This window comes from Prionailurus viverrinus, chromosome E1, assembly GCF_022837055.1.
Source record: "Prionailurus viverrinus isolate Anna chromosome E1, UM_Priviv_1.0, whole genome shotgun sequence".
In the NCBI taxonomy this organism is placed as follows: domain Eukaryota; kingdom Metazoa; phylum Chordata; class Mammalia; order Carnivora; family Felidae; genus Prionailurus; species Prionailurus viverrinus.
The window spans coordinates 38,358,877-38,372,712 of record NC_062574.1 but is presented as its reverse complement, the minus strand read 5'-3'; the positions used below and the strand labels follow the sequence as shown (position 1 = coordinate 38,372,712).

The 13,836-nt window shown below is 42.7% G+C and overlaps 1 protein-coding gene across 3 annotated transcripts in view; it reads left to right on the top strand.

Moving 5' to 3' along the window:
* The window catches only part of TEX2 (testis expressed 2), a 106,108-nt gene that overhangs the window by 26,964 nt on the left and 65,308 nt on the right, over positions 1-13,836 (top strand). The window contains exon 1 of one of the 3 annotated variants that reach the window (XM_047832628.1): positions 4,357-4,460. The exons of the other annotated variants lie outside the window; for them this stretch is intronic. The gene's annotated coding sequence lies outside the window, so the exon portion shown is untranslated. Of the gene's footprint in view, positions 1-4,356; positions 4,461-13,836 lie in introns of those variants that run through there. 3 annotated transcript variants of the gene reach the window in all.

Here is a 13,836-nt window from a genome sequence, read left to right as displayed (position 1 = left end):
TGGGCAGGGGTGGTTGAGTCTTTTGCATGAACACATTTCCTAAGATTTTCTGGTACATTTCCCCTCCGCCTAATCCTAAGATTCATTCGCCCTTTGATTACTAGGAATAAGAAGGTGCTTAGAGCTGGCTAATCGGCTGTCCCACCAGTTTCCTAGGTAGAGCTGACCTAGGCTGGTGGTTCCAACCTGACACCTGCTAAGAAACCCCATGGGAGCCAGGGGGCCGTTTTCAGCATTTCAAAAGGCTTAATAGAAACTATGCATTACCCAGGATGAGGACACAAAAGCTACCCAAATCATCAAGTTTCTTTTCTTCTGTTTGGAATTGCAAGCCTGTATGGTTTCATGCTGATTCCAAGTTCTGATTGGCTGTAGGTGACATAATAAGAATTTCTGAGACAGGATTGGTCTAACTCTAGACATTGTTATTAGAGGTAGTATCAGGTCTCCCTCCTTAAACTGAATGTTCTCTCACTACCTTTTAGAATGAGGTTGACCTTGACTATCAGAGTTAAGCAACTGATGGTCTCTTGCTTACTTAGCAATGCTTATCATCATTCCACCTGTGTCAGTGATTTGATTTCATAATGTTATTGTAAACCCTTTATGAATGTGGATTATTGGTTAAAATGTAGATCAGCATTGAAATGGAAAAATAGTAAACAGAATTAGCCAATCACTGTTAAACATCATTTGCTAGAATCTGGCAAAAATATGTGGCCAAAGTGGGGAAGGGACAGAAAAAAAGAGGTTGGTGGAACCACAGACCTCATTCAGCACCTTCATTTTAAAAGTGGTCCTTTTAACCAGCCCTGCAGTAAAAGCAAAAAATACAACTCACAGTAAAGCACCGACTGTTAATATTTAGTCTCTGTAGCCTCCTAGGATCCTGTTAGTTGTATGTTCTTTCTTGTTTGTTTGTTTTAATGCTCACCATCCTAACTTCTGCTTTTTCATGTTGCACTACAATTTATAGACCTTTCCATATTTCTGTTTTGCCCTTGTGTTTATAATTCTTAACGGTCACAGTTGCCAGAACTAAACCTGAAGTCAGGCAGGACAGTCTCTAGTTTAGGTGGTTAGAGAGGCTGGAGACCAGCCGTTTGGTCCTTGATAACATGGCCCAGTGGGCAAGGATAAGAAGATGTGCCCCGCCTGCTGTGGATGCTGATACTAAGAATTTACATATGCTAAATGGTATTTCTTAATTTTCCCAGCAGCCCTTCTGAAGTAGGCACTGTTACCTCCATTTTTCTCCAAAAGAAACAGAGGCTTTTTGCAGTAATTTGTCCAGTCACACACTGGTAAGCAGTGTAGCAGGGATCTGAAGCTGGAATGCTTGAGTTTGAATTCTTAACCAGGTTTCTCTTGCTTCAGAAAACTCCCCACCTTCCACCTTAATCTTCCCAGCACACCTATTAATGTGTATTAAGGTCACAGAGACTTGACATTAAAACAAGAGCAAATGCTGCAGGCGAGCGGGAGCTCCTGGAACTTCCCATCTGCGTTAGAGTTTTGTTAGCCTTCCTGGGGGCAGAGTGGGGTGAACGGCTAGCCACACTCAGTCTTGTCTTTAGTTCCATCCTTTTGCTGGCCTTGAAGTTTCTTAGACTTGACTTGGCACAACAGTGACTGCACAAGGTCACCTGAAGCATTTATACAGTACTTTGTGGGGAAATCTTGGCTATTGGTTGCTTTTTGCACTGACCTTAGAACCTAATCCCCACTGAGGAGTGGCCACCAAGTTCCTAATTAGAAGTTATCTGTGTGCCCTGCTCTATTCTCTGGACAAATTTAAAATTTCCCCATGTTCTTGGGGCGCCTGGGTGGCTCAGTCGGTTAAACATCTGACTTCGGCTCAGGTCGTGATCTCCTGGTTTGTGAGTTCGAGCCCCGTGTCGGGCTCTGTGCTGACAGCTCAGAGCCGGGAGCCTGCATCAGATCCTGTGTCTCCCTCTCTCTCTCTCTCTCTGCCCCTCCCCCACTCATACTCATACTCTCTCTCAAAAATAAACAGTAAAAAATATTTTTTCCCCGTGTTCTCCCTGATGCCTTTTGCCATGGCGATGCTTGGAAGTCACCAAAGCAGTTCTGCTGCTGCATGGAGGTGCCCCAGGAGGAAGCATGTCCTCTGACGGCTACCTGGCCCCTATGTGTCTAGGGGCAGAGACAGGTCCAATTCCTCTGTATTTTTCCAGGGTCTTGCTTCTATTGAATGAGAAAATTTTGCACATGAGTTAAAACAGACTCCTGTCCTTGGGCTAGATTGGAAATTGGAGTTCAGATTCTAGAGGTCGGGTTGGAGCAGATGCATGAGAAGTGTTTCGATTTATACCCTGGCTTTTGGCTTCCCATTCTTTAGAATTGTCTCTTTCTGGAGTATGGACAGAGGCCTTCGTCCTGGAATTATCTGAATTCAGAATGTGTTTTTCTTTTGAGTTATCTTCTGCATGGTTGGAAAGGTACATTTGTATCACGGTTAAGTTACACTGTGGATTGCATACATTTCATGGCCTAGAACCTATTTCCCATGTATTTTCCTTCAGGATAAATGGATTTTGAATTTCACACAACTGACTTACTGATGAACCTTTGAAAGTCAACTACTCTTGGTTGAGAATACACATTCTATGATTACTTGCGTGGCATAAATGTTGTAGGGGGTCAGCTGGGAGGCTGGAGTTGTCTAGGAGGAAGGCCTGGGGTTCAATTCAAGCATCACTGGCTTCATGGAGGATGCTAGCACTTGACAAGGCAAGGCATTTCCAATACAGAGAGCTGCATGAATGGAGGTGGGAAGGAGGAGATAGTTCATCAAACCCAACCAGAACGTTGGGAACACGTTGGAGAGTAACGGAAAATAAGGTTGAGAGAGAGGGTGGCCATGTAATGTTGGACCCTGAAAGCCAAAGAGACACAAGAACAAGAAAGGTTTTTGAGCAGAAGAATGACGTGATGAGAGTAGTGTTTAAAGAAGAGAAGCCTGGTGGCAGGATGCCATGTGGGTGGAGATGGGACAGGGGATGAAGCCAGAAAGAAATGTTGAGGTGTGAGGTGATAAAAGAACTCTGTCAAGAGGATGTGGGGAAGAAAAGAGGTTTGGAGAATAAAGAAGGGAACATCAGAGATGACCTTAGGGGTTGGATCCTTGGTGGTTGGAGAATCAGTGGTCCCTAGTGTGGGGTGGGGTTGGGTGGGCAGGAATGAGGGGACAAATGGATCCATTCAGTTTAGAATTAGACCTCTTTGGACCTAGATAAGATCTGTGTGTGGGTGTGGATTAGAGAGGAACAGATAGAAGAATTTCTAGCCAAGGGATGAGAATAGTGATTTGTGTACATAATTGGGTATGGGAGACAAGATGGCAACTCCTACCACCTTCCCAGTGAATTAGGGGCAGGGCCATCTGCTTAGAGGGAGAAAGGAGGGAGACAAAACTGGAGGCCTGGATGAGAGACAAGGCCTGGAATCGCACCACTAGGAGATCTGACTAAGAAACCAGTGAGCTCATTCAGGAATTTCCTGGAAACAGCGATGTCCTAGTCCAGGTCTGCATGCTACAGTCCCCTCCTGACTAGGATCTGAAGAAGTCCGTCCCCCAACCCCCCACCGCAGGTGGGATAGAGGTCCATGGAGAGGTCCATGGCAGTGGGAGTGACTCGCAGGCCTGGAGGTGGGGACGCCTCACAGGCAGTGGATAGCAGTGTTAATGATTTAGAGAGGGTGGTACACATGGTGGTTTGGTCTGAAAATACACATGGTGGTTTCATCTTAAAAACTAGGCCAGCCCTTCTCTTTCTCTTACCTTGCTCTCTTCCCATTTGAAAACAAAAACAAAAACGCTAGGCAGTGGACGAGGGAGATCATTTGTTATGAGAGGGTATGGAGTTGTGTCCCTGTAAGGATAGGTGGGAACCTGGAGGAGGAATAATTTGAATCCAAAAGAGAGTGAAGCTTTCTGTTGCCACGGCACACACACAAGCGCTGAGTATCTGCATCTCGTCTTTTGGAGACTCAGCAAACTCTCCACCTATGACCAGAAGAAGTGAGGGATGTTTCCACAGCTGGTCTAAGCAAGACAAGGTCTAGAAGTATTTCTTAACGTGAGATGAACTGTTTCAATATTATTAGAAAAATATTTTGACTTAATTGCCTTAGACACATCAATCAGTTCAAGTGTATTCTGGTTTCCTTTACTTGAGCAATTGCCAAGAATTTCTCTTGGTGAAATGAGAAAATAAGACTCTAGGTTCTGTTCCATGAATATTGAATCATAGAACCATAGACATAGAGAATTTAGAGCTTTCTGGAAAATTCCTTGAAGACCAGGAGGATCCCCTCAGTTTACAGTGAAAAAACCCAAGGCCCAGGGAGGTGAAGTGGGTGAGCTCCATCACTGTCATTTGAGTGTCATGGTCTCCCTCCGAGCTCCTGACCCTGCTGCCTCGTGGCTTCACTAGGTATGAATTTTCAGTGGCTGATGCTTCTACCAACTGAACAATTATCAGAATCTCACACTTGGGTGGAACTTTTGGACTTGGTCTATCACTAGGCTTCCCTCAGCTCAAGACCTTCCCTGTCACATCCACAATGGTGGTTGAGTAGGATGGGGGAATGTTATCTGACGGGGCCCGCAGGCAAGTCGGCCTCTTTAGAAGGAACCTCAGTGTGGCCAGTTGGCCATCCAGGACCATGCCTCTGCCAGGAATGCAGTACCTTGTGACTTTGAAGGTCTTCATCATGGTCTTGGGTTTCTTGCCTCCTTCCCTTTCCTGATCGTCTGTCCCTCACTTAGAATGTACTCTCAATCCCTGAGTCTCTGTGGTTAGCCCGTCAAGTCTACCAGGGCCAGCTCACATATGCCTCTGTGAAACCTTCATTCAAGTCACATTCTCTTACCTCCACCCATTACTTCCTTTCTCAGAGAGTGGAAAAGCTAAGCAATCAGTAGATACGAATGGATTCAGATATATAAACTAGGTTTTCTATAAGGAATCTACTCCTGAAATCATTGTTGCACTACATGCTAACTAATTTGGATGTAAATTTTAAAAAGTAAAAAACATAAAATAAAATAAATTTAAAAAAATAAATAAACTAGGTTTTCTTAGTGTACTAATATGATTTGGAGGGGAAAGATCCAAATACTTGACCGTTTATTATGGCTAGGAAATACAGAGAAATTATTGTTCGTATCAGTCCATTTTTCTAAAGGGTTTGATCCTTGTATGAGGAACAGAGAACAGTATGTGTGTTGTATATGCTTATTGTCATCATTTTCTGCAATGATTTCAGAGACTAATGCTCTTATGCTGATGGAATGGGGAAGGCGTCCTTGGGAAGTATAAAACCCAGAACTGTAAAGTAAGAGACTGAGAGATTCAACACCTCAAAATAGAAAACTTTATATATTTAAAAATTAAGTTAAAAGTCAGATCAGAGATGGGGGAAAATATTGCAACACACAGGAGAGAAAGTGGTAACTGTCCATGACTCATAAAGTGAGTAGGAAAAATGCTTGAGCAAGAAGAATGAATGACTGGTTAACAGAAGAAGGGAAACAGAGGGGGGAAAGCTTGAAGTGATTATCAAAACATTGAGATGCCTTTTTACTATCAATCAGATGGACAAAAATTAAAAACGATGTTCAGTCTTGACAAAAGTTCAAGGTGGATGCTTCATACATCGTTAGCAAATTGGGCGAATTGGCAAGACAGTTCCAAAATTGTAAACAGGCACCTCCTTTGAGCCATCAATTCCACCTGTAAGAATGTACCCTACAGATAGAGTTGCACTTGTATACGAGATGTATAGGAAGGGCCTTTCAAGACAGCATTGTTTCTGATAGTGAAAACTCAAAAAAACCCTCAAATTTCTATCAAAGGAATGAGTAAGTGGATGATGGTATATCTGTACTACGGGGAAGAAGCATGTGTGTGTGTGCGCGTACCTGCTGACTTATATAGATAGGCATGGGGAGAAGTCCAAGAAATAGTAAGTGAAAAACAAACGGCAAAGCCATCTGTATAGTATGATCTCATTGAAGACAAAAAAAACAGAAACAGTTTTATGTGTTTGTGTGTGTTGATAAACGCAAATAAAACGACTGGAAAGAAGGATACATTCTAAACTGTTGATTCGAGGGGAGCAGGAGAAAATTTCACTTTTCTTCTGCATACATCTGTTTTAGAAGGTTTCTACAATGAGCTTGAAAACTGTTTTTTCGAAAATTGTACATATGCTACTTAATCCCTAATACCGCTTCTAAAACGATTTACTGAGGAGGTAATCAGAGAGGCAGTCAAAGGCTGTGTATCTGTGTATAAAATCATAATGTATTGTAGCATTGTTTGTAATGGCAAAAAATTCCAAGTAGTATCCTGTGATGAAATGGTTCTGTTGTGGAATATTCATTTTATCTAGCTATTTATTTTTATTTATTTATTTTTTTACAAGATGAGTTGTTTCTTTTTTTTTTTTTTTTAATTTTTTTTTCAACGTGTATTTATTTTTGGGACAGAGAGAGACAGAGCATGAACGGGGGAAGGGCAGAGAGAGAGAGGGAGACACAGAATCGGAAACAGGCTCCAGGCTCCGAGCCATCAGCCCAGAGCCCGACGCGGGGCTCGAACTCACGGACCGCGAGATGGTGACCTGGCTGAAGTCGGACGCTTAACCGACTGCGCCACCCAGGCGCCCCTTATCTAGCTATTTAAAATCATGTGTAAAAGAATCTCTGTTGATGTGAGGAAATACTTACAAGCACAGGTAACATTTAAGGAATGCTTGTTCTATACCAGGGACCATGCTCAGTGCCTTACATAAATTGTTTTATTTAATCTGAACCCTCTTTTACCGTTCCCATTTTACAGATGGAGAAACAGAGGCTTAAGGCTTAAGACCCTTAAACAGAGGCTTTAATTTGCCTGAGGGTCACACTCCTCCCAAGTTATTGGAACTGAAGCCAAAGGCCTCATTGATACCCATATGCTAGATTACTTCTCTGTGGAGTCTTGTGTATAAAAACAGATCGCATGTATACATATGGTGTGACTCATTTTATAAAAATGAATCTTTTCTGTGCCTTAGTTTTCTCATGGGTAAGGTGGGGGAGGGAAGGGCTAGTACAATTTTATATTCCAAAGATCGTGATTTTATTTTAAAGATTGGCATGCATTTACATGTAATTTTTTTCCCCACATTTTGGAAGTATTTGGTCTAAAATTAGAAAGTAAAAATTACTGATATGCCCATTATATAGAGAAGACTGGCATTAATGCTGCCTGCTGCCCTCTTTTTTTTTTTTTTTTTTTTGAGAGAGAGAGTGAGTGCGAGAGCATGGGGGAGGGGCAGAGGGAGAGAGAGAATCTTAAGCAGGCTCCACGCCCAGTGTGGAGCCAGACACAGGGCTCCATCTCAGGACCGTGAGATCATGACCTGAGCCCAGATCAAGAGCCTGAGGCTTAAACGACTGAGCCACCCAGGCGCCCTCCACCCACCTCTGAGTTTGCCTAGTGCATGTATGGAATGAACATTATTGAGGGACTTAATAGTTACTGCAAAATTATTTTCAGAAAAGTTTTTTACGAATCATGTTCCAACCATTAGGGCAACAATAATCAGTTTGTCTCAGTGTGCCTTTGAGAGCATCACAGATTATATTTCAGTGATGGTTTTTGATGACTAAAATCGTTCAACTGATTTGTTTCCCAGCTATCTGTTGCTTTCAGTGAGCTGAGCCTTTTTCGTTTGTTTGTTCATTGGCCATTTGAACTTTTAGTTGAATTGCCTGTTTACGTATCTATTGATGCTGTATTGGGAATTATCTATTGATGATACCTTCCTAAACTTGACCATTTAAGACCTTAAGAAAGACTATCAGAAAGTCCTTATAAGGGGAAGTTCCACTCTCAGGTAGATGCATTTTTCTTACAGGGATGAATTGGTGGTCTGTGGTTAACACCTGATTTCTTTCTTTCTTTCTTTCTTTCTTTCTTTCTTTCTTTCTTCTTTCTTTCTTTTTTAAGTTTATTTATTTTGAGAGACAGTATGTGCACGAGCACACAAGCATACACTTGTGTGGGGGAGGGGCAGAGAGAGAGAGCTGGGAAGAGAAAGAGAGAATCCCAAGCAGGCTCCGCCCTGTAAGCGTGGAGCCTAACTTGGGGCTTGAACCCACAAACTGCAAGATCATGACCTGAGCCGAAGTCGGATGCTCCATGGACTGAGCCACCTAGGCACCCCTAACACCTGACTTCTTAACCACTTGGAATTGATTTGGCTTGAAAATTTAAGGAATGGTTGGTGAAAGGTACACAGCACCTCTTTGCACTTCCTTTGCAACTTACTGTGAGCCTATAATCACCTCAAAATGAAACTTTCAAAAGTTCAAGGAAGGTAAAACTTACGCTGCCTCCTGTTACTACCTGTAACTGGCCTTGATCATTCTGACTGGTACAACAGTGGGAGGCAGGAGGGAGCAACGTTTGCCAACAGATCCAAAGCCAAATAATGGTGAGGAACGCTGCTTTTGTTGTTGTTGTTTTTAAAGTTTATTTATTTATTTTGAGAGAGAGAGGGAGGGAGAGCACAAGTGTTGAAGGAACAGAGAGAGGGAGTCTGAAGCAGGCTCCGCACTGTCAGCACAGAGCCTGATGTGGGGATCAAACTCAAAAACCGTGAGATCATGACCTGAGCCGAAACCAAGAGTTGGACGCTTAACCAACTAAGCCACCAGATGCCCCTTTTTGATGTTTTTTTTTTTAATTTAGAAATAATTTCAGTATTTAAAATAGTTGCAAAAAATAAAAACTGAATAAGGAGCATTATAACTCTTTCCCAGATTTGCGTGTTGTTAACGTTAGACCCCATGAACATCAGCTTTTGAAATGTGTTATTTGGTGAACACAGCCACTAACGCCTCTTTTCTTACCCTTCTTCCAGATTTCCAGCACCTGCCTCCTAGCTTCCAGGCACTCACTCACCTGAACAAAAACATCTCTCACACCTCTCAAGAATCTACAGGGGTTCTGTTTCCTAAGATTTAAATACAAACCCAGGGGCATATGGGTAGCTCAGTCGGTTGAGCGTCCAACTCTTGGTTTCAGCTCAGGTTGTGATCTCATGGGTCATGGGATCGAGCCCCACGTTAATCTTCATGCTGAATGTGGAGCCTGCTTGGGATTCTCTCTCTCCCTCCCTCCCTCTCTCTGCCTCTTCCCCGCTCATGCATGCTCTCTCTCTCAAAAAAATAAATAAGTATAAATCCAAATGCTTAGCCTTTCAAGGTTTTGAATAATTGATTCCCTGCCCTTAATTCAAATATTAGCCTTCCTCCCACACCCCCCAGCGCAGCCCCTCAGCCATAGCTAACCCAACCGTTCAGCGACCCTCTTGTTCCCATCTCTGTGCCTTTCCATGCTCTGATGCTTCATAACTGCAATATTCTTTTCATGTGTAGGCCGCAGCCATAACTTTTCTTTCTTTTTTTTTTTTTTAATTTTTTTTAATGTTTATTTATTTTTGACACACAGAGAGAGAGACAGGGCATGAGCAGGGGAGGGGCAGAGAGAGAAGGATACACAGAATCCAAAGCAGGCTCCAGGCTCTGAGCTGTCAGCACAGAGACTGATGCGGGGCTTGAACTCACAGACCGCGAGATCATGACCTGAGCTGAAGTCAGACACTCAACCGACTGAGCCACCCAGGCACCCCAGCCATAACTTTTCTGCTTAAAAAAAAAAAAAAAAAAAAAAAAAAAAATTATTCCCAGACTTCTTGACTTAATTAGCACCATCTGATTTGGGCATACCTGTTCTAGGTTTTTATTTTACTCTAGGGCCTTTTTGCTTTCATATAGATGTCATACACGATGTCCATCTGTTGTCTCCTTGAGTTCCCCACAGTGGGTGGCACCAGCGTTAACCTTTGTAAACCTCCATAGACCTTGTGTGGTTGTGCTGGAGGCATGACCTGGTTTTGAATGAGTTACTGTGAACTGAACTTGGATTTCATTATTAGATCTATCTAGCAGTCTGTAAAGCAAAATTCTAATCGTGTTGATGCGTTTGAACACCTTTTTCCTCCGTGGATATGGCATTCTTACCAGCTAGACCTTCTTTGCCGCCGGTAAAAGGTCCATGCCTTGTGGCCCAAGAGGGTGGACCTGTTGTTTATTAGCAGTTATAAAACCTATGTTGTGTTGTTTGTGGTGCTGAACCCTGCCAGGCTGGAAGAAACTTTGGAGGGTGGGTCTCAGAATCTAAGAACTAATGGGAAAGGCATTCTGAGTTTCTAGCAATCAGTCCAAGTGTCTTGAGAGGGTTGCCTGTGCTGGAAATAGAGTACTTTCTTTTCTGTTTCTTTTCTTTTCTTAAATGAAACTAAGGCCCGAGCTAGTTCATTATCTATAATGTCAATATTGATTTTTGTTTGCGAGGTGGAGTATTAACAGATTAGAATGGCTGCTGGCAATTCTCAGCTGCTTCATTGAATTTAAATGAATCAAGGGATAGCTGTTAAGATGCACTTGAGATTTTTAGACTAAATCAGACCTTTCTACTATGGTGGGTTTGACTAGATTCACCTGTTTCCTCAGCAGCATCAAGGTGGAAAAATGGAGTCTTAAGGCCTCTTTCGTATTTTTTATAAAACCAAATCCTATTAAAAAATGCACAGATAAGAGGTATTAAGCCATCCTCTGCAACACAATGCAGCTTGCTTCTATTCCCCTGCCAAGAGAAGTTTTTGAATTAAAACTATTGACTGACTCAACCCATGCTAGCAGATGGTATTCATACATCATATGTCCAAGTGCAAGCTTGTTCAGAGGCAGCAAATATCTAACAGGCTGAATTTTACAAAGACAAAGCATTTTAATAATGATCTTGAAGGATTAGTGATGCTCCTGAGAAATGAGGCATATTCCAAACAGGCTTGTTTCCTAAGATCTGCTATGTTACTGTACACATTTTATCTGGAAACCAGTTCCATTTGCAGTCAAAATTACTCTCTTCCCTCCTTGCTTCCCTCTCTGACTTTTTCTTTCCTTCTGCACTCCTTCTAATCTAGTATATGAATTAGAAAGTAATAATAATGTTGATCATAATGGCCACATCACTATTTGTTTTAATGTGGGAGGACCAAGTGGGATGGGTTTCTGATAAGTGAGCAGCCTGGAAGGAACTATTTTCTCTTTTTATGACTCTATAAAATCCCAGGATTGAATTGTTTCAAATACAGATGGAGGTAGGAAGGGCAGTTTTTATTAGAATATTATCCCCCCGCAAAAAAAAAAAAAAAAAAAAAAACCACCAGAATTCAGGGAGGTTATTATATTTGAGTTAATAAATGCCAAAATTGAGTCTTGAAATAGTTGTTCATCTTTCATTACATAGTCTGATTTATCATTGATTGGTTTTTCATGGCCTAATTAACGACAATAACCTTTTTGAGTGACTAGAAATAAAATAAATTTCATGGATGTTTCATATTCTAACTCTAACTGTACTAAGTTTGAGAGCCTCACAGACTTCATGATAGGGCAGTTGGCTACTACCTTCCTGTTTAAGGTCTTTGTTTTTTATAAGCTCAGGTTAGATGAGAGCCATTGATTTATTCCTTGTTTTTAGACTGGATAGGATAGAATCCTGCATAAATGCTAGGGAGAGAAGCCCTTCTTTGAAGCTTTCTCAGTCTTAATGAGAGCAGTGACCATCTTTACAAGGCATAGTAACTTTAATGGAGAATTGCAGTCAAGACCTTGGGAAAGACCCATCAGCAAAAGAGTTTCAAATATCCTTTTCCCCTGAAACATACATGGGTAAGGTGCAGGGGGCATTGGGCTCTACAGTTTTTTTTGACCCCCACAAAGTATGGGAGCATAAATACAATTGCACTTGTTACCTAAAAATGTAACCGTATGGTAAATACTAAAGAACAGTGTGAGCTTTTTGAATAGAATTGTTTTAGTTGGCATGATAAGTAGTTCAAAGTGTTAATATCATATCATTGTGAAGTTTTGAATGAATATTTTTCAAAATATTTTTTATTCCCAATTTATGGTTAAATATACATAGCATTAAATTTACCATCTTAACTCTTTAGGTGTACAATTCAGTAGCGTTAAGTAGATCCACATTGTTTTGCAACCAGTCTCCAAAACTTCTTCATCATACAAAACTGAAAGTCTGTGCCCGTGAGACATCTCCTCGTTTCCCCTTCCCCAACCCCCGGTAACTGCCTTCTACTCTGTGTTTATATGAAGCTGACTACTTGAGAAAGCTCAAATAAGTGGAATCACACAGCATTTGGCTTTTTGTGACCAGTGTACTTCACTTAGCGTTATGTTCTCAAAGCTCTCAACTCGAAGAGGGCCAGTTTGCTCCTTGTTCACCCACTGCTGAGCACGTGTAGCCCTCTGGAGCAGCTCATTGTGGAAGGGTCTTCAGCTAGTGCTGTATCTCAGCCAGCCCTGAACTTTGATTTCTGCTCAGAAGAGCACTAAAATTCAAGTTCCTGGGGCGCCTGGGTGGCTCAGTCGGTTGGGCGACCAACTTTGGCTCAGGTCATGATCTCACGGTTCATGAGTTCAAGCTCCACCTCCGGCTCTGTGCTGACAGCTCAGAGCCTGGGGCCTGCTTCAGATTCTGTCTCCCCCCCTCTCTGCCCCTCACCCACTCACACTTCTTTCTCTCTCTCTCTCTCTCTCTCTCTCTCTCCCTCCCTCCCTCCCTCTCTCAAATATAAACATTTAAAAAAAAATAAGGAAATAAATAGTTCCCATTTGTCAGAATCATCCAGTGTTTTGAGGACAAGAATGGCTTCTCCAGAGCTCTTCTCCGGGTTCCCAATTTCCGTAGTCTCGGCCTGGTTATTCCTTTCCCAGTTGTTAAAATTTCAGTGCTTTTCATAAGTTTTCAGGTTTTTTTTTTCCCCCTTTCTTTTTAATATTGAATTCAGTGTTAGTTTTAAGCAGAATGGTGAGCCTGATAATACAGCTTGCCCTCCCAGACACCGGACCTCCGGCCTCAGTTTTTCAGTGTTGTCTCTAACATTCCCATCCATTCTGGGGCTGGACACAGTAAATCTTCAGCCCCGCTTTGCTCATGACCAAATCAGACTTTTGCTTAAATGAATCTCTGGCAGGAAATCCTATATGGCAACGTAAGATATAGGCCCTCCCCCTCTGAGGACTCAGGAGTCAGGGTCAAAGCCCGGGGTCCTGTGATCTGCTGGTGGCTTTGGAAGAAGGAGACCTGTTGGGAAGGAAATTTCCTTTTCGGGCATTTCAGTTCCCAAGGGCTTGATAAGGTGGTCTCCTTTTTGGAAGCCCAGTTATAATTGAGTTTGGGTGGTGGAGGGCAGGCGCTAGTGAGCTAGGTACTTTTTTAGGATACTAGGTTGTCGGATGGATAATGAGACAATGAGACGACTCTCCATTTCTCCATGCAGCTGGTCACAGGCTGGTTGTTGAGAACTGAGCCCTTAGTTCCTGGGAGAGCTGTCCGTGGAGGAGCACAGACAGCGGGTACCAGGACAAAGCAGTCATAAAGAATGTGCGTGATATGCTAGAGGAAGCAGTTTGCTGTGGTGAAAAAGGCATCAGGACATCGGTGTCAAAAGCCCATGTCTAACTGTCCCTCCCTCCCCCTCCTTTAGTCAGTGCTGCGGCCTTGAACAAACCACATAATCTTCCTGGGCAACAGTCAGGTGCTTTTTTCTCTTGACCTTGGCTGTCCTGCGGGGCTGTGATTGTGGGAGGGTCAGTTTTGCTGGCCCCAGCAGCCAGCCACTGGGAGGACAGAGAGGAGGAGGCTTGCAGTAGTCCCCAGGAAG